Here is a 21,558-nt window from a genome sequence, read left to right as displayed (position 1 = left end):
GCATTTTAATCTGTATTATTTGAGTAGGAGAAAGTTCAGAAAGTCTTCCTTTATCCCTCTGGTATTTTCTGGCTCTGTTTATAAACATCCATATTGATTTTGCCAGTATCTCAGCACCTGATTGTATGGTAGGGCTCCAGCTTGACCATTTAATCACTGGATTAGGCATACTTGTCATTGCTGTCTCTATTTGCTTATTCTCTAAAGCCTTTTTTCTCTTTAAAAGTTCAGCTTTCCTCATCTGCCTCTCAACTTCTCTTGGTGTGGAACTTCTCATCGATGTTTGTCCAAGCTTCCCCCATTCTCTGGAATGTGATTCTGAACTTATTGACACTAGACCAGGTGTGTATGTACTCATTATTTGTTTATCTGTACCTTCCCTCAACCCCTTCTCGGGTTTACTTTGCCGCCCCTGTCTCCGGCGTTGCAATTCATTTGTTACTCCAGATTTCATGCATGTGTCATTATTTATCACATCCATTTCAAGTTCAGTCACTCTGTCATTCTTTCTAGGGACTGGAATGACTATGTAAGGTCTGGGTACCTTTGAGGGTTGCATGCGTACATTATTAGTTGGGTGCATGGGAACCTGAGCGCTTTGTGCACCAATGAAAAATGCAGTTCTAATCATCAATGACAGTAATATGAAAATAAATACTATGCATATGTGAGTAATACATTTGTAGGTAAGCTTACAGCATTTGTTCCTTGGCCAATTTGTATGTCTCTCCTCATGATGGAGGACAACATTACTGCTCTGGTTTCCCATCTCAATCATTTTTTTTTTCATAACAACATTTTATTCTGTTTTTATAAATGAGCATTACATTGAGTACACAGGCAGTAGATCAACAATCGCAAACATAATCAAGTGACTTTGTCTCTCAGTGGAAGCAGCAAGGGGGGCCATATTGATGGAATGAATGTTCATGTCCATGGGCCGATCTGTCCTTGGTTGCTGGGGGGGCCTTTGGCGTGCTGGGTTGCTGTAACCCGAGGCTGGGGATCAGTGGAGTGGGTTGATTTGGAGCCATCTGGTTAGTGGGGGCCTTCTGGTGAGAGCCGGAAATTTGGCAGCATAGTCCATGAATGGGTCCCAGATGTTTAAAGCTCTATTAAGAGAGCCCGATTGGATTGCCGTGATTTTTTCGGCGACCGCTATGTCCCAGCATTTCGCCCACCAGAGTGCCACTGAGGGCCCTTCTTTGTCTTTCCATACCCGGGCCATTGCGATTTTCGTTGCTAGGAGTAGGTGAGAACATAGCCGGGGGATATGGCCTGAGAGTGGGAAAGCGCCCTCGCCAGTGTCGCCCAGTAGGATGATTCCGGGTCCCCGGGGATGGATAGGCCGGAGATGTCCTTGATATGTTTGATTACCTCTCTCCAGTACAGTTCAGCTTTCGGGCATGTCCATACCATGTGGAATAATGAGCCTGATGTCACACAACCGTGCCAGCATGATCTGGGGATGTTCGGGTTGGCCCTGTTGATTTGTGCGGGGGTTATATAATACCTGTAGCAGAGTTTGTAGCCCCCTTCCCTGTTTGTGATGCAATGCGAACTTTTATGCAGGCTAGTCCAGATTTTCCCCCAGTTTTCAATATCGATTTCTTTGCCCAGGTCCGTTTCCCATTCAAGCATGTATCTCTCTTTTATAGATGGGTCTGCCCTATCTAGGAGTCGGTAGAGGGTTGAGGTTCTGCCTTTGCTAGTAGGGGTCGTGAGAGATAGTTCCAGTGCGGTTAGTTCTCTGGAGCATTTCTCTCTGGTCGCTGTGTGGGATAGCCAGTGTCAGATTTGGACATAGCAGAATCTTTCTCGTTCGTTCACCCCGAATTTTGCTTTGCATCTTTCAAATGAAATGGGTGCACCTGCCTCTAGGAAATCACTGGTTATTTGCAGGCCTCCCTCCCTCCATGATTGGAAGTTCTGTGAGGTCATGCCTGGACAGAATTCTGGGTTGTTCCAGATGGGGGATAGGTGGCCTAGAGAGCCGCAAATGCCCCATTTTCGGACTGCAGCCTTCCAGCAGCGGGCTGTAGTTCTAGTCGTTAGTAGGGGACCCTTAGTAGCTTGGGGTTGTATGTTGGGTAGGTGTGGTAGTGCGGAGGGTGGGACCGGGCGCCAAGCTTCTTCGAGCTGCGTCCATTTCGGTGTGCCTGATTCTTGGAACCATGAGAATGCGTGGGATAGTTGCACCGCTAGGGTGTATCTGGCCAGGTCTGGGACTCCCAACCCGCCCTGTGCTATCCCCCTCATCATTATTCGTTTGCCGATGCGGGGTTTCTTCCCCCCCCATACAAATTGTTGGATTTTCCTTTGTAGGGCTGTTAGGGCTAGACCGGGGATCTGAATTGATAGTGCTGTGCAGTGGTACAGCCATCTAGGGATTAGATTCATTTTGATGGCGGTAATTCACCCAAACCAGGAAATGTCCTGGGGTTTCCATAGTTTAAGATCCTTTTGGAGCTCTTTAATCAATTGCGGGAAATTGCTGCAGTACAAGTGTAGTGGGTCATTGGGGATCTGTACCCCGAGGTAAGCGATTGGGCCTGTTGAACATGGGATCGGCATGAGGGGGCTGAGGGAGGCTTTTTCTTGTTTAGATAGGTTGACTGCGAGTGCAGCGGATTTATTGAGGTTCACCTTGAACCCTGATAGTGTCCCAAATTCTGTGATCTCCTCCCACAGGGCGCCCAAGGATTCTGCTAGATTGGATGCAGTTATTAAAACATCGTCCACATATAGTGCTAATTTGTATTCTTGATTTCCCACGAGTACCCCCCTAATTCTAGGGTTTTGTCTGATTTTTGCTGCAAAGGGCTCCATGGATAGAGCGAAGATCAGTGGTGAGAGTGGACAACCCTGTCTGGTCCCCCTGGAAATGTGGATTGTCTCTGACCTGGTGCCATTGATTCGCAGCTGCGTGGTGGGAGATTGGTAGATAGCCATTACCCATGTGATAAAGTTTGGGCCGAAGCCGAGGTGCACGAGAACTGCCCGGATGTACCCCCAGTCGACCAGATCGAAGGCTTTGTGAGCATCTGAAGAAATGACCGCCATTCCCACCCTTAGTCTATGAGCGCTTTCGATGATATTTATTGTTCTCCTGATATTATCATGGGTCGCTCTCCCTGGTATGAAACCCGTTTGGTCTCGGTCAATCGGGGATGGCAGGATCGGGCCCAGCCTACTAGCCAGCACTTTGGCGAAAATGTTGCTGTTGTTGTTGAGGAGTGAGATTGGGCGGTAAGAGGCGGCCAGTTCGGGTTCTTTCCCGGGTTTGTGCAGCAAGACTGATAGCGATTCCGCCATTGAGCCGGTGACTGACTTCGAGGATAGGAAGGAGTTGAATAGGGCTGCCATTCGGGGTGCTAGTATTGTGGCACATTTTTTATAGAAGTTTGCGGACAGGCCCTCAGGGCCCGGTGCGGCGTTTTTGAGATTTTTTATGGCTTCCATAATTTCTTCACTAGTGATGTGGGATTCTAAGGCTTCCAGCTGGGATGTGCCATTGGAGGGGGTTGCGTGCAAGTAATCTGGCAGATTGTCTAGTGTGGTGGGTTTCCCTGACATAATAGATTTGTGGTGATTGAGTAGTTCTTCGATTTTCTCTGCCTCGGTGTAGTGCAAATTTCCGTCTACCCCTCTTAGTTTCAGGATGTTGTTCCGGGAGCGAATCGAAGCTAGCACTTTGTTCGCCTTATTACTTTTGCTGTAATAAAATTGCCTTGTAAACGCTAAGGATTTGGCCGTGCGATCGGCGCAATGCATTTCAAGCACAGTTTTTGCCTTTCCCAGGGCTCTTTCTGTTTTTCTGGAGCTGTGTAGTTTTAGTTTGTTCTCCAGTTGCTTTACTTTTACCTCCAGCCTGGCCGACATGATGTTTGAGATTCTTCTCTGTTCTGCTCCGGCGCTGATTAACGTGCCTCTGACAACTGCTTTCATGGCGTCCCAGATAATGCTGATGGGGGATACCTCTGACGTGTTTTCCTTGAAGCAGTTGGAAATGGTTTCTTCGGTTTCTGCTCTGATGCATATATCTAATAACAGAGAGTCATTGGTCATCCAGTGTCTTTGCGCAGGGTGCTTTTGGCCTGGGATGGCTAGATTAGCCGAGACTGGGGCGTGATCCGATATCATACCGGTGTGGATTTCTGCATTGTTAAGACAGGGGAATACGACTCCAGAGATTAGTATGAGGTCTATTCTTGAGAATCCTTTGTGGACAGAGGAGTAGTGGGTGTAGTCTCTCACAGTGTCATTAAATAACCTCCAGGCGTCAACAGTTTCGGTTTCTCTGAGCAGCTTGGCAATGGATAGAGCATGCGTGAAGTCTGCGTTTGTGGGGGGTAGGGTCTTATCCATTTGTGGCTTTGGCATGCAGTTGAAATCCCCACCCATGATGAGGTGGCCTTCGTGGAATGCTGTGATGGTAGATGTTAGGTTTGCTATGAAATTAGCTTGAGACGTATTGGGGCCGTAGATCGAGGCAACGGTGATCGGGAGTTCTTCGAAGAGGCCCTTTAGGAGGAGGAAGCGTCCATCTGGGTCTCTCTTTATGGTGATCTTTGACAGTGGGATTTTGTCGCTTAGAAGGATTGCTACTCCTCTTTTCTTTTGCCCAGAAGAGGCGAAGTATGTTCTTTTATACCTGCTGAACCTCAGCTGGCCTTCGTCTTCTTGCAGCAGGTGGGTTTCTTGGAGAAGTATGATGTCTCCTGATAGTTGGCCCAGTCTGTGTTCCACTGATTTGCGTTTGCATGGCGAGTTTAGGCCTTGGACATTCCAGGTGAGGATTGTTATATCATTGGCTGCAGACATTGGCTTTGCATTTTGCGATAGATGTGCCTCTGTCCATGATCCCCCCGCCGGGGTCGGGAGTCTGATAGTGAAGGGTGATTGCTGCATTGGACTCGTGGAGATATCGTTGTTGTTACGTTGTGCTGCTGTCTTGACTGTAAGGCCGATGTCCGGAGAGGCAGGTGCCCCTTCCATAGCCTGGGACCGCTGAACCCCATTTATCCCCTCCTCCCCCCAAAAACAAGAACAGGTAGGAGAACTGTCATCCTACTGACACCGGGGAACTGGTGGCACCTAAGCGCATGACAATGGCCAACTGGGCCGCTGATAAGGAATATGCTGGAGCTCGAACGTTGCTCCTACACTGTCGGCGAGAATGCACGTGGTATCCTTTATGGGCTTCATCCTTCTGGGGACATTGTTTCAAGCCTGTGCGGGTCAAATGGTGTACCTCACCTTGAACGTGGTGTCCCGCAAGGGATGTGTGCCAGTGGCTAAAGAGCCGGGGCACTGCAAGGTTGTTGGTGGTTGGTCATCCCGGTTTGTTATCTTTCTTGGGGGGACCTCGGGGTCTGCGTCGCCTGCCCGCTTTTGACCATTCTCCTATTGGGGGTTTGTCCTACTGGGGGCGGTTCGGTTCTTCGGAGCCGGACTCGCCGTCCGAACCTCCGAGGCCCATGAATTTCATTGCTTCTTTTGGTGAGCTGATTTGCTTCTGAGATCCGTCCCATTTGAATCTGACCGAGGCAGGAAATCCCCATTGGTATGGGGTTTGTTTTTCGCGTAGCCATTCTATTAATGGTCGCATGGTTTTTCGTTTTTGAGTGTGGAGGAGGCCAAGTCTTGATAAAGTGAGATTGTGGCTCCCCGGAAAGTTATCTGTCGCATTTGTCTTGCCTCACGCATGATTTCTTCTTTTAGCTGGGAAAAGTGACCCTGACAAGAACGTCTGGAGGGAAGTTGGACTACCGCCTCGGGGATGTTCTATGTACTCGATCCAGCTCCTTGGGTGAGGTGTCCGGGAGGGTGATTATGAACCTGAGGAGTGCAGAGACATAGAGTTTTAGTTCTGCATCTGTGATAGAGGTAGGTATGCCTCGTAGGCAGATGTTATTCCTCTGAGAGCGATTTTCTGCATCTTCCTGCTTGGCTTCTAGAAGGTTGCATCTCGCGTCCAGGGCTGTAATCCGGTCCCTGTCCAGTTCTCCTTCATATCTTTGGTCACAGACCTCCGATTCCAGTTCGGCCGTTCGGTGTTCTATTTCGCCCACGCGCTTGTCCAAGATCGTGATTTTCTTCGTGACCTCTTCTGTGCTTTTGTGTATTTCTTTAGTTAGAGCTGATAGGAGGTCTTGTAGGTCGGTTTTGGTGACCATTTGGGAGGGATCTTGGGTTGCAGTGGGTGCCGTAGTCGTGAGGATGTCGGTGGAGTCTTCTGGTGGTCCCCCTTTTTAGATCTGTCGGCCACTGAGATGGCCATCAGGGAGACAATGTCCGCTTGTTTGGATGCTTTGCTGCTTTTAGGCATGTCGATACAATCGGGCCTCTGTGATAGAGTTTTTCCGGACGGGATCTTTGGTGTCACCTTGCAAGAGCAGAGTTCGGGAGCCCCCGCACAGTTCCAGCACAGCCAGACCCAGTATCGGGAGGTCGGCTATATGAGGGCGGATGTGAATGATGGATTTCTGCTCTCAGGTGGGCACGGGGGGGCCTCAGAGTTTGCTTTTGTGGGGCCAGGTGGATGGAGAAGGGGGAGAGAGGTGGTGAGCAAGATGACTGGGTCCCGAGGGGGTAATTAGGACCGGCTGCCGTGATCCCAGAGTGGCCGATACATGGGTTAACCTGGAGCCCAATTGGCATAGGGCTGTAGATTATGGCCCAGGCGGTTCCACTCACCCTTCCACGCTCTTTACCTCATTGGGTCTGTTTTGGCGAGGACAGCGGAGGATGTTGAGACATCAAGGGCCCTGGGGATCAGTTGATGCAGCAGTCCGGTGTGACGGGCATTTCAGGTGTTGGGAGCTCTTCGTTCCGGTCCCGCTAAGTCGTGGGTGTGATTGGAGATCTCAGGATGCTGCAGGGTAAGAGGCCTCCTGTGCGACGTTCATATGAGTGCCGGAGCGCTGATCTGGGGCCTGGTCGGTGAGGTGACACTTCACTGGAAGTTCGCTGCTGTGTAGTCCCAGGCGAGGGTGCCTGCGGAGTGTGCCTCCCTCTGCTTGAGGCCCCCAGCGGGCGCGAGGACCCGTGCCCAGTGCCCTCAGGCGGGGGGGCACAAATGATTTGGTCTTCGTGTGGGGGGAGGGTGAGAGAGGCACAGGGCTCCGTATCTCGGACGGAGAGGTCGGACCGGGGACACCTCAAGGTCGATGATCTTTCCCCGCCCCTGCAGCAGGATATGTGCCAGTGACGGGGCTCGCCACAGTGAGTCTGTTGCAGCAAATACATGGCGGGTGCTGCCCAGGGGATCAGGAGCTGCCACCGCCGGACATGATCAGAAGGTGCAGGATAGAAGGCCGACAGGGCGGGAGGGTGAGCTGGGGATGCTAGGCGGCTTCAGTTGCATAAGCGCACCTGTCCCTCCCCTGTGGAGAAGCCTCTGTCGATCGTATCGATGCCGCCATCTTGGAGCCGAGCGGGTCTCGGGAAGAAAAGCGAGCCGAATTGCAATAAATCGGACTCGAAGCGAGGGCCCGCTCGGTGCGGCGAAGGTTCATGTGCGATTGCTGTTAATTGCTTCCCATAACGGGGACTGGAAGTGGTGGAGATTATAGTGGCGCCGCGGGCCATGCAGGAGCTCCTGAATAATGGACTGGCTCTTTTCCTAAAATCGAAAGTTCAAAATGAGGCAATAAGTTCAGCAAGTCTTCTAATTCGTGTGTTCAAAATAGGCCAGTTCCCAGTCAATGGGCCTCTTTACAGGTCGGGCGGTCCGGAAATAACAGTGGTGGTAAACCCACCGCCACTGTTAATTCCGGACCGCCCGATCCCGCCAGGTCTGACCTGGCGGGTTTACCACTGCCCGCCTGCAGGCGGACGAGGAAACCATGATCCCCATTCCCATTGAGTCCCATAGGATTCAATGGGAATGGGGATTTACACCATTCCGCCTCCGGAATTCCCAGGACACCGGGATTGTAATGCCCCGGTAATTCCTGGAATCACGGAGGCGGAATGGTAATACGAGTCCGGCTGTAACCAGGTGGTTTTACCACCTCGGTTACCGCCAGACTCGTAATGAGGCCCAATGTCTCTTATCTGTTCGCTCCAGATGACATGTTGTACTTTTTTGTCAGCATAAACAAAAGCAAAGTCCTTGGCAACACCTTTATGATCTGTCCCACGAAGGAAAGGTTTACAATCTTCTCTGGTGATTCTGCTGATGATTATAAAGTTCGACCTGCATTATGATAGCATGCAGGAGCATACTCATCTGTACAGAGTTCGCTGGGTCTCTAATGAAAGTGAAAACATCCACACTGGCATGTCTCCCCACAAGTTCTGGAAAGTCTTCAATTAACCAAAAGAAAACGTTACTAGCTAGTCTGCTATCTTCTCATGACAGGGACATTTGTCTTATCCTCGCTGTATTCCGGAAGCAAAAGAAACTGCTCTGCAATCACTGTGAGCAGCCTCCTTATTGTCTTTTTGTTTTCAGGATCTTGAAGAAACTCTGTTATGCTTGTGATTCGTCCGACCAACAAAGGGTATGACCTCAATACTAACTCCAAATAGATCAGAATGTCTTTGGTGAGGTCACTATTGCATGACACCATGAGTAAGTCCAAATAAGGCTTCTGTATTGAAAGAGTCAGGATACCGTATTCTCTTCCAATTTACGTATCCTCTATCAAAATCTGGCATATCTATTCTTTTCACGGCTTCAGTGTGCCTCATTCCAAAGTCTAAAATCAACAAGGCATTTTTTTTGTTGCTTATACGTGCAATTCTTCTTCTTCACCCTACAACTAGGATGCAGCGTGTCCGTGTTTTTATGTCCCCCTTTTTTTCTTCTTATTTTGCTCAAAGGAAGTGTCCAAAATTAAGCCACAACTTGCACAAAATGTTCCTTGTCTCTGCTTTGCTGGTCATGCGTCCTTCTTCCTCGTTATGGATCTCGTCTGCACGTGCTGTGGTTCTTCCCCATTGTCTGTAGTCTCTATGCGGTGGGGTGCGGGCAGAGGGTCTTCTCTGATGTACGACTTTATGTCACCCAGAACAATTCAAGCTCTTCTTCCCTGTAGCTTATCTGCAAAGGGTGTACCGTCTTCTACTCTAAAGGGGCCATTGAACCTCGGCTCGTAACCACTTTTTTCTTGTGTGGTTTCTCACCAGGACTGTGTCCCCAGAGAATATGGGAGAAATGTGTAATTTTGGAAATGGGTCTGTTGTAGTATCTCCTTCTGTGTTCTGTGCTGCCCTGCACCCTTCTTGTCATTGCTGCAGCTGTCCTGAAATTACAGTAAGACAAGATGTCATGCAATTCAAGTAGTTTTGCATTTCCAATCCTAACACTTCTCCTGTTTGTTGGGCATCAAATCTAGCTCTATTTTGAGGTGTCAATGGCATGTGCATCCTTCTGCCTGTCATGATTTCGTGCAGCATGAGATGATGGTCAGAACAGGGCTGGTTTCTGAGTGCATACAGTGCCAGTGGAAGGCAGTGCAGCCATCTGTTCTTCATAGTAAACTTCAACTTGGCTATCCTTTCCTTTAAAAAGCCGTTGAGCTTCTCACATATGCCGTTCCCTTGAGGATGGTACGCCAAAGAAAACCTGTGCTTTATACCAAGCAACAAGCTAATATTTTCAAATACTGCTTAACAAAATGAGGACCATTGTCTGACCTCATGATTTCACATACTCCCCATCTGGGAAACACCTCCTTAACCAAGAATTTGGCTGCATAGGTAGAGTCTAGGTGTGTACACGGACCTGCTTCTATCCATCTAGAGAATGGATACACCACAACAATTAGATACCTGTACCCGTATCATATCAACATAATTGATATGCAAGTGCTGAAAAGGCCCATTAGGCCTTGGGATAACTCCTCTAATCACACGTAGTGTATGCCCAGCCGTGAAGCTGACAAATTATACAGTTCACCATAAAAAAATGCAACATGTTCTGCCAAGTTTGGTATGAACCAGTCTTCAGCAATCGTTGCTGCTAGATTCTCCTTTGTCATGTGTGCTGGATAGTGTAACTGTTCCAGTGCTATCTTTGATAAGGCTATAGGCATCACTAGTTTACCAGTGCTGCCTTGTCACCACAAGCTCTCAGAGGGGTTTAAAGAACACCCTTGTCGCTTCCATAGGTTCTTCTCTTCCTGTGGTTCCTCCCCCTGGAGCTCCCCTAACTTGAGTTCTTGCCAAATTGCGATAGCCTTCAGGCTTGCTTCGTGCAATAGTCATTCTCTCATGCACATCAGTTATTTCCACACTCATGATTATTTCGTCTTTAGTCGCCACTCGCTTGGCTTCAGTATCTGCTGCTTGATTTTCACGTGAGATAAAATCTGTCCCTTTCGTGTGAGCAGCGCTATTCACGACCGCTATGCCCACTGGGTGCTGTAGTGCCTTAATGAGTCTGTCCAATAAGGCTGCATGCTGCACTGGCCTGCTCTCCACTTGGAGGTAACCCCTCCTTTTCCAGCACGCTAGGCCTGCATGCACTGTCGACGTCACATAGGTGGAGTCACTGTACACCGTCACTTCCTGGTCTGCATGACTCTCGAGTACGAGTATCAGCGCCAATAATTCTGCAGCTTGTACTGAATAATGTAAGGGTAATTGTGCACTAATGAGTACTCGCAATTCCCCATTTGCCGTGTGCTTCATCACAGCAGCGCCCATATACCTCTGTCCATCATTTAGATCTCTCCTCGAAGAACCATCAACAAAGACGATTTCTCCTCCTGCCAATGCATTTTCTTTCACTCTGGGAATCTCATCATAGAATTCTTCATAGTTCACGCAATTATTTATTGGCTCTCCTTCAGTGACTGGCTCTACTATAAACATAGCTAGGTTCACGATTTTGCATTGAACTATGTTAATCATTGGATTTGATATGACAACTTCATAAGAAGAAGCTCTCTGAGATGTCAATGTGCCTCTTGCTTTCTCTAAAATGGCAAATAATGCGTGCTCGCGAATAACATCATTGGGCATCCCATCACAATGGTTGTAGCCTTCTCTATGGCGGACACTGCACCAGCTAAGCTTTGTTCACACGGGAGGTGACTCCTCATCATTGGGTCCAAATTCCCACTGTAGTATGCAACGGGTTTGTACCCCAACGTGGTTCTCTGCGTGAGTACTACTGTCGTAACACTGCCATTCGTGTGTAAAAAGAGGTAGAATTCCTCTGCATAGATGGAAATCCCTAAAACTGGTGCCGTGAAAATGGCCTTTTTCAGTTCAACAAACCCTTCTGCCATGGTTTCGGTCAACACAATTTGTTCTTTCATTGCCTGTGCTTTCTTCAAGGCTTGTAACAAGGGTCTGGTATAGGAACTGTAGTCAAAGACCCATGCCTGACGTAATTGCATAATCTGAGAAAACTCTGCATTTGTTTTATCTGTGAGGTTTGGCTGTCCTTGAAATGGCTTCAGCTCTTTCAGGGGTAACCTTTTTCCCCCTCATGTGAGATTAGCTGGCCTATACACAGCACTTCCTGTTGACAATATTGTAACTTTTCTTTGTCAACTTTATATCCTTTCTCAGCCAGTATAGTCAATAGCTGAATAGAATCGTGTCTGCACTTTTCCTCTGTCGTGCTGCAGATTAGAATGTCATCCACGTATTGCAAGACAACACTCTCTAATGCGATATTGCTCAAGTCCATCTGCAGGACTGTTGAAAATTGAAGGAGACTCCCAGTACCCTTGAGGCAGCCTTGTGCTTTTCAGACTGACTTGTCTGAATGTAAACAATGTCAAATCTTGTGAGTCTTTGTGCAATGGGATTGAGAAAAATGCCTTTTTCAATTCAATCACTGTGAAATACCCTGCTTCAACTGGTATATTACACAAGTTAGGGACTAGAGGGAACTCGGCATCGATTATCTGGTTTGTCAGGTGTCGATCTTGCACTAGCCTCCAAGACCCCCCTTTCCCTTTTTTCACTGGGTAAATTGAAGTATTGCATGATGATTCTGACGTCACTAAGATGCCCTGCTCCATCATGGCAGAAATTCTCTTAAAAATCCCTTCGTCTGCTTCCCTCGACATGGGATACTGTCATGCTTTTGGTAAAATTGCTCCGGGTTTCAATGTAATCTTCACTTCTCTGACTCCTTTCAGTAAGCCTACGTCATAGGGGCCTGTAGTCCATACTGAGACAGGCACCTTTGCCATGTCGTCCTCAAAGTATTGAGGATGTTTTTGTGCCAGCATCATTCTCTGAGGCACTTGTCTTTGGATCATTTTCACCAAATAGATGAGATTAACCTCAACTGTCATCTCTTCTTCACTTGTTTGTTCTTCAAAAAGATCATCATCAGTGACGTCAGTCAATCTGTAACCTTCCCCAATGGCGATTACTGCACACCATTGTCTGCCTTCATCATCACAACCGTCAGGCAGAGCCATTTCTCTTCACACTATGGCTGCTTGTATTGTCAAGGGAAACACTCATCCCTTTTCCTCATGCATAGGTATTCTTGGTCGGAATAAAAACTCATCTGGGGTTCTCATGGTTTTGTCTGCAAGGTCTGGTAGCCACGACATTAATATGCACACTCCATAAACAAATATTTCTGGTTCCAATGGAATATCTCTCAGCCATTTGTCCTGCTTTTGCTCTAATCATTTTGCATATGTTCAAATAATGCATTCCTGGAGTTGAACATACTATGCCCTTCTCCGTGAACAAGATTGTCATGTTTAGTTTGTCATTAGGTCTCGTCCCAATATATTCACTGGGCTTGCCTTGACTATAACAGTGGCACATTCATCTTATATTCTTCTTTGGAGACTGGAAGTTCTTTTGTAAAAGGAACTTGAGTTGTTGCTCTTGTGAAGCCCTGAGTATTTATGGCATCGCCGGACAAGAAAACTTGCCTTCACGTATACACGAGCGTGTCGCACCTTTGTCAACTAAGAAAGAATATTCTTTATCCCCTATACAGACATCTACCCTTGGTTCGTCATGAGGGTTTGGTGTCACTGATAGGATAGAACACATCAGGTCTCCCAGTGAGCTGTCCTAGTCTATGTATAATCTTGTCCCATTCTGAGTGAACAGATTTCCCACGTCACTTGTGGCATTTCTCATTCCTGAATTCAGTATCTGTCCTAAACCTGTTTATGACAGTTGCATTGGCGACTGTTGAGATTGTCCCTGTGGAAAATTTGTCACATTCTGGGGTTGCAAACTTTGCTGTACTCCCGGCGCTTGCTGCTGCACTGTGTGATTCTGCGCAACTCCATTTCCACCCTGCTGCGAGAACGCAGGTGGATTCACCATCCCTCCTCCTGTGCTCTTGTGAATTGGTCATTTTGTACCATGCCTTGACTTCTGCATGTGCATGCTAGATGCCCTGTTATTCCACGCATCCAACATGTTGGCGGTGATCTGAATTTTTGCCCATTTTGCATACCTTGTTTTCCATTTTGCAAATTTTGAAAACCTCCTCGATTGTTTTGAAAACCTCCCTGATTACTCTGCCAATCTCTTCCTCAAAAGCCTCTTCCCCTTGGGTAAAGCCCATTATTGCTTTGATAAAACTGTCTTTGCATATTGGCAGGCTGCATGTTTGAGCCATCTGTATTAATTATCATTGCCCCTTCAAAGGCATACTTTGATATTTTATCTGCGCCAATTAAGCCTCTTCACCTTTTTGTGCAGCATCCTTTTTGCAATTCTTTTCTTGCAGCAGCCTGCAATAGTGCGCGATGGTCAACTGTATTTCAGACCATGGCTTTGCCTAAATTCCTTCCAATTTCTTCAGCTGCTTCTGTACCTGCTCTGGCATCTCTTGGCATAATATATAGTAAAACATGGGTATAGATTTCCCCCAAGATTCATGAGTTTCCAGCACCCAGGCGTCTTGGAAATTTTGAATGTAAAGCAAAGGATCATCTGACTCCTTCATCTTGCATGTTATTAAAGCTCCCATATCAGAAGTGTCCGAGTATAGCAGTCGAAGCACTTTCCATACCGCCATTCTGCAATTGTTAAACAGTGCTCTGTCATGTGCAGTATTAACTTTAGTGACTCCAGGGTAACCTGCTTGTGCCCACACATTGTCAGCTCTATCACCAAGCATGGCGATTAAAAGACCCTTAATATACCCAATAGCTAACGTGTTCCCTCCTGTCATTTTTTCTAATTCATGTATCCATTTTCCGGCTCCCGATGTCAGCATTGGGAGCTTATTTTTCAGGTTTTCTCTGTCCATGTGAGGCCAGGCCAGGGTATATATTGTGGCCTCGCTCCTCCTTTTTCTAGTAAAGGGAACTGTGACACATGACACTCCTTCTCCTCTGTCATAATTTTCCTGTCTACTGCAGGGGTAATATTCCTGCATCGCTGTCTACCTGGCAATGTCCTTAGTCTGCTCACATAGGTTGGTGGAAACACCCCCTCTGACCATATGATACTCCTTCATGCCAATCTGATTGTGTGGCTGACTCTGATGTCTTAGGTGCAGACCCACTGGAATCTAACCATTTTACTCCCTTTCCCATAGAGAAGTGTTTTTCGTGTCGTCTCTCGTCTTCTCTTTCTCCACATTCTTCTCTTTCTGTTTCCGATATTGTCTGTGCCCAACTTGTGCAACTTCTCTCATCCTCCTAATTTCTGGTTAGGGTCAGCCTATCTAATGACAGATCTCTATTTCTGCTACTTCGTGAGGCGTCCTCAGTATCGTACAACTGAGTGCTCTCCAGATGCTCATCCTCTCCTTCCCTTTGGGGTACTCGCTTAAGCCCCATCTCATCATATATTCTATCGATCGTCTCTCCGATGCTTCTGGTGTCAGTCATCTTCAATATTTGCCCTAGACGTGCCTGGTACTGAATCGTACTCAGGGAAGAATTCTTCTATATCTTCCCATTCTACTACTGGATCAGGTTTTTTAACCTCTCTTTCCAGATATTCAAGATCCTGTGATCTCTGCCTTTGCTTACGTTCTATGTCGCCATCAAACTCTCTTTGTTTCCTCGAATCCTCTCTGACCCTATCTTCTTCTTGTTTCCTCGCATCTCTTCATTCATCCAAGCATAAGTTTGAGAGGTACACATACACTCGCACAGGACCTGTGACTAGTATGTCGGGGTCTAGGTCTTACAAAGACATACTTTCAACTCCTCTTATCTTTACTCCAGTCAAAGGTACAATGAAAATGGCACTGGCAATGCCTTTACCTCCTTCGCCGCCTTCCCCCTCTGATACGGCGTTGCTTGTCGCAACGACTTACGAAAGTTCACCCTTATTAATTGAGTCAGGAATATTGGATGAAAGTCTTAGGGCGCCACATCCGGAGCAATGACAGGGTTCTGGGGAGCACTTTAATTCCATCTTCCATCCCGGTTCCAAAGGGCATCATGGATAGTTCTTTGTTGTCCCTCTGTCAATATCCACAAAGTCAGGAGAGCGTGTGTGAAGTGATGTCAGGACAAAGAGAAGCTCATAGGGGACTAGAGAATAAAAGGAGTGGTTTGGAAGCTTAAATATTTGGGAGCATATTATTGGAGTTAAAAGTTCATAAGACTCTGCTAAACAAATTCTTGGGAGCATCAGAAGGGGACAGACACATGGAAAAGCGGGGTACTACGGAAATTAGTCATGACACAGGATCCAAAACAGATTGCTGTATTATCTCTAGTGGTACCCCTTTTAAGCCTCTTGTAGGCTTATCGACTGCCTCTGTGTCGAAGTATAATGGTGCTGATTTGCCTTTGCCCAATAGTCCATGGGCAAAAGAAAATACTCCAACTTGCTCATCCCCTAAAAAACAACTAGGGCCCCATTGCAAGAAGGAAAAAACGTAAAAGTACATACAGTAAAGGCACGAATAAAACTGTGAGAAATGCATGGAGCAGTTTAATAAAGGCAGATCTGATTTATTTGGAAAACCCGTCCTACCTTGATTTGTCAGGGGATGGTGAAGCTATCTGAAGGTGGCGTTCTTGCTCCGGACACTATTACTATTACGGATAACATGAAGAAAAAGAAAACCCAAAAAAACAAGACCGTAATTGGAAAAATAAAGGGACAAACTTTTGTAAAGGATCTTGGGCAACAGAAAGGCATTTTCCTAAATTAATTCCCAAAGTTACTGGTTGCAGATAAAGAGGAGAGGGCAGTTTTGGCTAAAACTATGGGCACGCATGAATCTAAAGCCATTGAAGTGGGTTTTCAGGCATAGATTTCAGTGCAGAAGCAACTGTCATCGAAGGAAGGATCAGATAAGGACAATCTAAGTAGTAATCAAATAAACAAATCTCTGGGGCTAAACCCTATATATAGCAATCAACAACATATATGGAATCAGCCCGAAGAACGTGTTCATAGAAAATGTAGCACTGCATTGGATTGGAGGTTTGATCACCCAAAAACTGTACACAATAGTGATTTAAGGGCAGTTCCTTGGAGGCAGCCGTGTCATCTTGATCATCCAAGTGTCCTTATTTACCATCTGTTTGACTACGGGGGACCAGACTCCTTGAACAGGTGGAGATTACTTGCATTATTGAATGAAATTCCAGCTCTAAGAACTATATCTTCAGCAGATATAAAGCCGATGGATGTCATCCATCCGGAGTGACTTGACTGTGTACAGGTAGTCTTTATTACAAGAGCGGTTTATGATGCATTCTTAGGGCAAGTTGGGGTTTTTAATAAGATGGGATACGACTTGGTGTCATTTTCCACTGGCTTTTCAAAAATGGACACCACTGAAAGTATGTGCACACCAAGAGAAGCCACTGTCGTGGGAGGTGCCCCCTCGGACCCTGCTTGTCCTCAGGTTCCTGGGGAGGACATCTTCAGTTGGCGTTGGCTGGCCATGTCCCTTAGAGATTCCATTAATCAGTTAAAGGAACTAAAGTCCAACCTTTAACAGTAGAGAAATTGCAATCCTCTCATCCAACACTAAGGGCTTTGGTCATCTATCCAACTCTTCAGAGTTATACCATAGACTAGCTACATACTCGTTCTTGTGCTTTCAAGAAACCTGGATGGTGTGTCCTTATATTCTTGATGGGTTTGAATGCTGTTGTGAACCGGCTATGAGAGGCATTTTTGGACGGCCTTCGGCCAGCTTATTAATTGCTGTATGCCTGAATAGCAATTTTAAAGTTATGAAATGTTCTTATATTGTGCAGGGTTTTATGGCTGTCAGGATTGATAGTGATTCAGCACTTAGATAGATTTGTTGAACAAGTATGTATTTGAAGAAATGATGAAATTGTGATGGATTACAGATTGTAGTGGCTGGGGATTTAAACACCCATATCGAATGTGTTGATAATTCTGACGCAGTGGTAAGAAGATCGGGGCATGTTAAGAGTACTACCAAAAAACTACAACATATTAAATTATGGGAGGCATTTTTACACAACTGGGGCCTTTTTCAGCTAGAGAGAGTGATAATTCTCAAAGTCATCTCCCGACTTGGTCGGATGGTCGGAACTCCACAGTTATTGATTACATTTTTATAACCCAATTTCTACTCGAGATGACATCTACTTTCTGAATTTTGCATTCTGAGTTTAGTGATCACAGTATGTTGACATTAACCTGGGATTTGGGTTTGAGAAAGGAGCAGTCCCTGTGTCATGTGGCCAATTTACAGGTACATTCGACCAAAATAAGACTGAAATGGCACCAAGGGAACATCATGAAAGTGAATAAATTATTTGGGGAAAATAATGCTCACTCTACAATTCTGGAGAAGCGCTCACTTTACACACATGATCTATTTGGCTTCTATTTGGATGGTATATTTGGCCCCATAGCAAATAAAACTGTGAATAGGCTTGCCCCTGGAGGTAAGCATAGACACAGATATAACACTCAAGTTACAAAACTGAAAAATACCTACAACAGAGAAATTAGACATATTAGAAAATCAGGTCTAGATTGGGGCATTATTTCTTCTGAAATAAAGAGGCTGAAACAGAAACGCAGAAATGAGCTAAAAAATCACAGGTTTAATCAAATACAAGAAGATAACGAAAATATGTGGTCTGCCCTAAGAGATGGATCTAGAAGAAATATTTGGTTGTTAATCAACAACTTGGAGACCAATCACATTACCTCACAGATCAATCCCATCCGTGAACAAATTTGGTTTGGACATTTTGGGGAAATCTATGTCCATAATGGACCATCTAAAAACTGGGATTCTGTATTATTACTGCCCTGGAAAGTGAAATCCACAGTAGATGAAATTGAGTCACAAATTTAAAAAGCGCGTGCATCAAGAGCTGCTGGGCCTAACAACCTGTCTAATGCCTTATTGAAGGGGGATTGTGGGCTATGGGCAAAGGTTTAGTCATTTATGTTTTAAGACATTATTAGCACAAAGATTATTCCTACTACATGGCACCTATCTTGTATCATACCCATTTATAAAACTGAAGATAAAAATATTGGTAAGAATTATTGTCCAATTGCGATCTTGGATGCAGAATTTTTGCCAGCTTAATATTGAAAGAGATTCAGGAGTGGGCAGAAAAAAATAATATCTTAAGCGCTCAGCAATATGGATTTAGGAAACAACTGGGGACAGATGCTGGGGGCTTATTGCTGTCCATCCTACAGCATAAAGTGTGGAAAAAAGGATCTTCCCCTTTATATCTATCAGCCATTGATCTTTCAATGGCTTTTGATCTGGCTGACAGAGATGCCCTATGGCAAAAATAACAAAATCTAGGCCTTCCATAGTAACATTCTTTCTATTCTAATCCATTTGCACAAAGACTCATTTGTGCAGGTGCGTCTGAGCCTGGAGGGTCTGTTATCGGGTCCCATTAAAATAATCAATGGTTTAAGACAGGATTGCATATTTGCACCCACGTTATACAATCTATATGTTTCGGATGCACGGGTATGTCTGGACGGGGCCACCTTCATTCCACCAAATATTGATGAAAAGAAAGTTGCATGGTGTGCCTATGCCGATGATTTTCTTTTATTTAATCAATCATGCAAAGGTCTGCAACGCATGATTTCAGCATTTTGTTCCTATACCAAACAAAATCATCTGAGAATTAATGCTGGCAAAACAACTGTTATGAAATTTAGTGCTTACGAATCCCCAATGAACTACGACTAGTATTTAGACCACATAAAGCTGAATGTTAAAAGTGAAATGAAATTCTTAGGCTTTCCCATTTTTGATAAATGCAAGAACAGGTCATATCTGGTTTTTCTGGAACATAAAATATTGCTGCAGATCTGTATTCAATGCTTCCTTTAATTCGTTATTATAATCTAAAGGCTATACCAAAAATAATATATGGGCTTGAATTCTATCCAGATTCAACTGGAAGCCAAAATCTGGAAAAGCTTATTATTCTGCCTCCCGACCACAGTACCAATCATGGCAATTCGATACGAGCTTGGCCTATTGTCTCTAGGATACCATGTACTGTGGCGCAAAATGTCGATGTTTAGAAGACTCATAGTAGATTTGGGGGACAACCTATGTAGAATAATGGGTGGTGACCTGCTTCATGGGAGTTCTAAGTTTGCTGAGTTTGTAAAATTGCAAATATGGTGCCTCACAATGCTTGAGAAATTGGGCCTTTCTTGAAAAACTCTGATAAGGAATCCGATCAGGGTAAAGAAATTCTTACAATACTCTGATTGGTTTGACACAACGTTGGGGTTACCTCAATGAAAATGTATGCACAATTGGTTACTCATCAAAAAGGGTTGGGTGAGTTGGAAACGTACCTAATGAGATTTCCAAGTAAAAGTTGGAGACACTGAGATATCGTTTTAATGCGTGCACAACTGAAGAAATAAGGGAAATTAGATTGGGCAAAGAGCCTTTGAGAGTATGTTATCCTTGCTGTTTTTGTAACAACACAACAAAAAAGGAAACATTAAGACATCTGCTTCTTGTAAGGCCTTATTACCAGCGCATATAAAATCCTTTGGGCATTTTGTGTCCAATCTTGGGTAGGTTGATGCCGACGGCCTTTGGTGGAGGATGATCATTGGTCCTTCAGTATCACTCAAAATTGCAGTGGTTGATTTTCTATCTAGAATTTGTGGTGTGGTAACAATCGCTAAGGGCAATATTTCTGTGTGATGGATAATTAATTGCCACCAAAATCTGACAATTTTAATTATCTATGAGTAGGGAGAAGTATGATTAAGTGGTCACTTAAGGCTTAATATTATCTTTTTAATTCGGTCATAGAAAGCACAGACAACACTGAAAGTATTGTAATTTGGCCTAATGTACTACTGAATGTTAATTTTAGTCAATGTAAATTGTGACCATGTTGTTGAAGTAGAAAATTGGATCATGTATTTCTTTTGCATTTAATTTCTCTCCGAGGACTTGCTGGTCAATGTTGACGTTTTATTCAATATCTATCTTTTCTTTTTATGACTATATAACATGAAAGTGATTTAATTTGTTTTGAATGCTGTATGTTATTTTATTTGATCTGTTATTTTTGCATTTGATCTCTTTGTAAAGGTTTGCTTTGCAAACCATAAACAATTAAAGGAAAAAAAGAAATTAGTGTGATTTACATTTTCATTTTTCTAAATAGTTCGCTTAACCTTTGAAAAATCATTTTTCTTAGAGTATTCTCCTTCCCCTATCATATTCTGAGCACTGATTTTGAATTGCATTTTCCTTTATTTTTCATGGCTTAGAGCTTAGCTGTCATTCCCAGCCCCAGCAAAAACGAGTGTGATTTCCATTTGGGTTTGTCTAAAAAAAACCGGTTTTCCTAGTTTATATCTCTTCCCCCACTGTACCATGATCACGGATTTTGGATTGCATCCCCTTTCATGATGTCTGTTTTGAAGCCCTATTTGTCTTCTAGTGTAAGCAGCCCAAACTCCGTTTGTGTGTTGTCCCATAGCAGTAGTATTAAATAATTGAAAATCAATGTTTCCATTGTACTCCAAAACAAAGTTTCCCCCTTCTTTACTGGTTCCCCATCTTGTGTCTGTGGGCACCACCTCAAAACAGATGTGTTCATTGGATTCTGTTAGGCAGAAACCTGTGCAGTTCCCTTTGAGAACACTGCAAAAGATTTAGGAGTACAGGTGTTAGCAGTAAACCCACTTGGTAGCAGTCTGTACCACCCAGATTTACCTGGTAGCTGTGGCTGAGCAGTCAGACTTCCCTCAAGAAGAGTTAGGCAGTATACAAAGTATACACAATAGGCACTCAGATACAACAATACAAGCAAACACTGACCAGAGCTTTGGTATCAAAGTATATAATTATTTATTTAAAAACACACTGTTTGAAACACTCCAGCACTCTTATGGTAAAACATTCCAAACACAATTACTATTATAATATATACAACCCTTGTTCCTTATCAGAGAAGTCTTAGTTAACACCACTTATTTCCATACAGAGGTGAGCGCTTAACTATAGATGGCACTCCAATAAGTTTATGAAGAAGGGAGGGGAAAAGGCAGCATATGGGAAGGTACACCACTCTAAGGTTTAAGAACACTATTAGCAAGGCAGTAGAGCAAAAGTCACTTGTGAGCCAAAGTTCATAGGCTGGGCCGACTCTTAGAGAGAGCAGAGCACAA

This window comes from Ambystoma mexicanum, chromosome 3p, assembly GCF_040938575.1.
Source record: "Ambystoma mexicanum isolate Mex_15411 chromosome 3p, UKY_AmexF1_1, whole genome shotgun sequence".
Taxonomy (NCBI): Eukaryota; Metazoa; Chordata; class Amphibia; order Caudata; family Ambystomatidae; genus Ambystoma; species Ambystoma mexicanum.
This window is presented reverse-complemented; position numbering follows the sequence as displayed.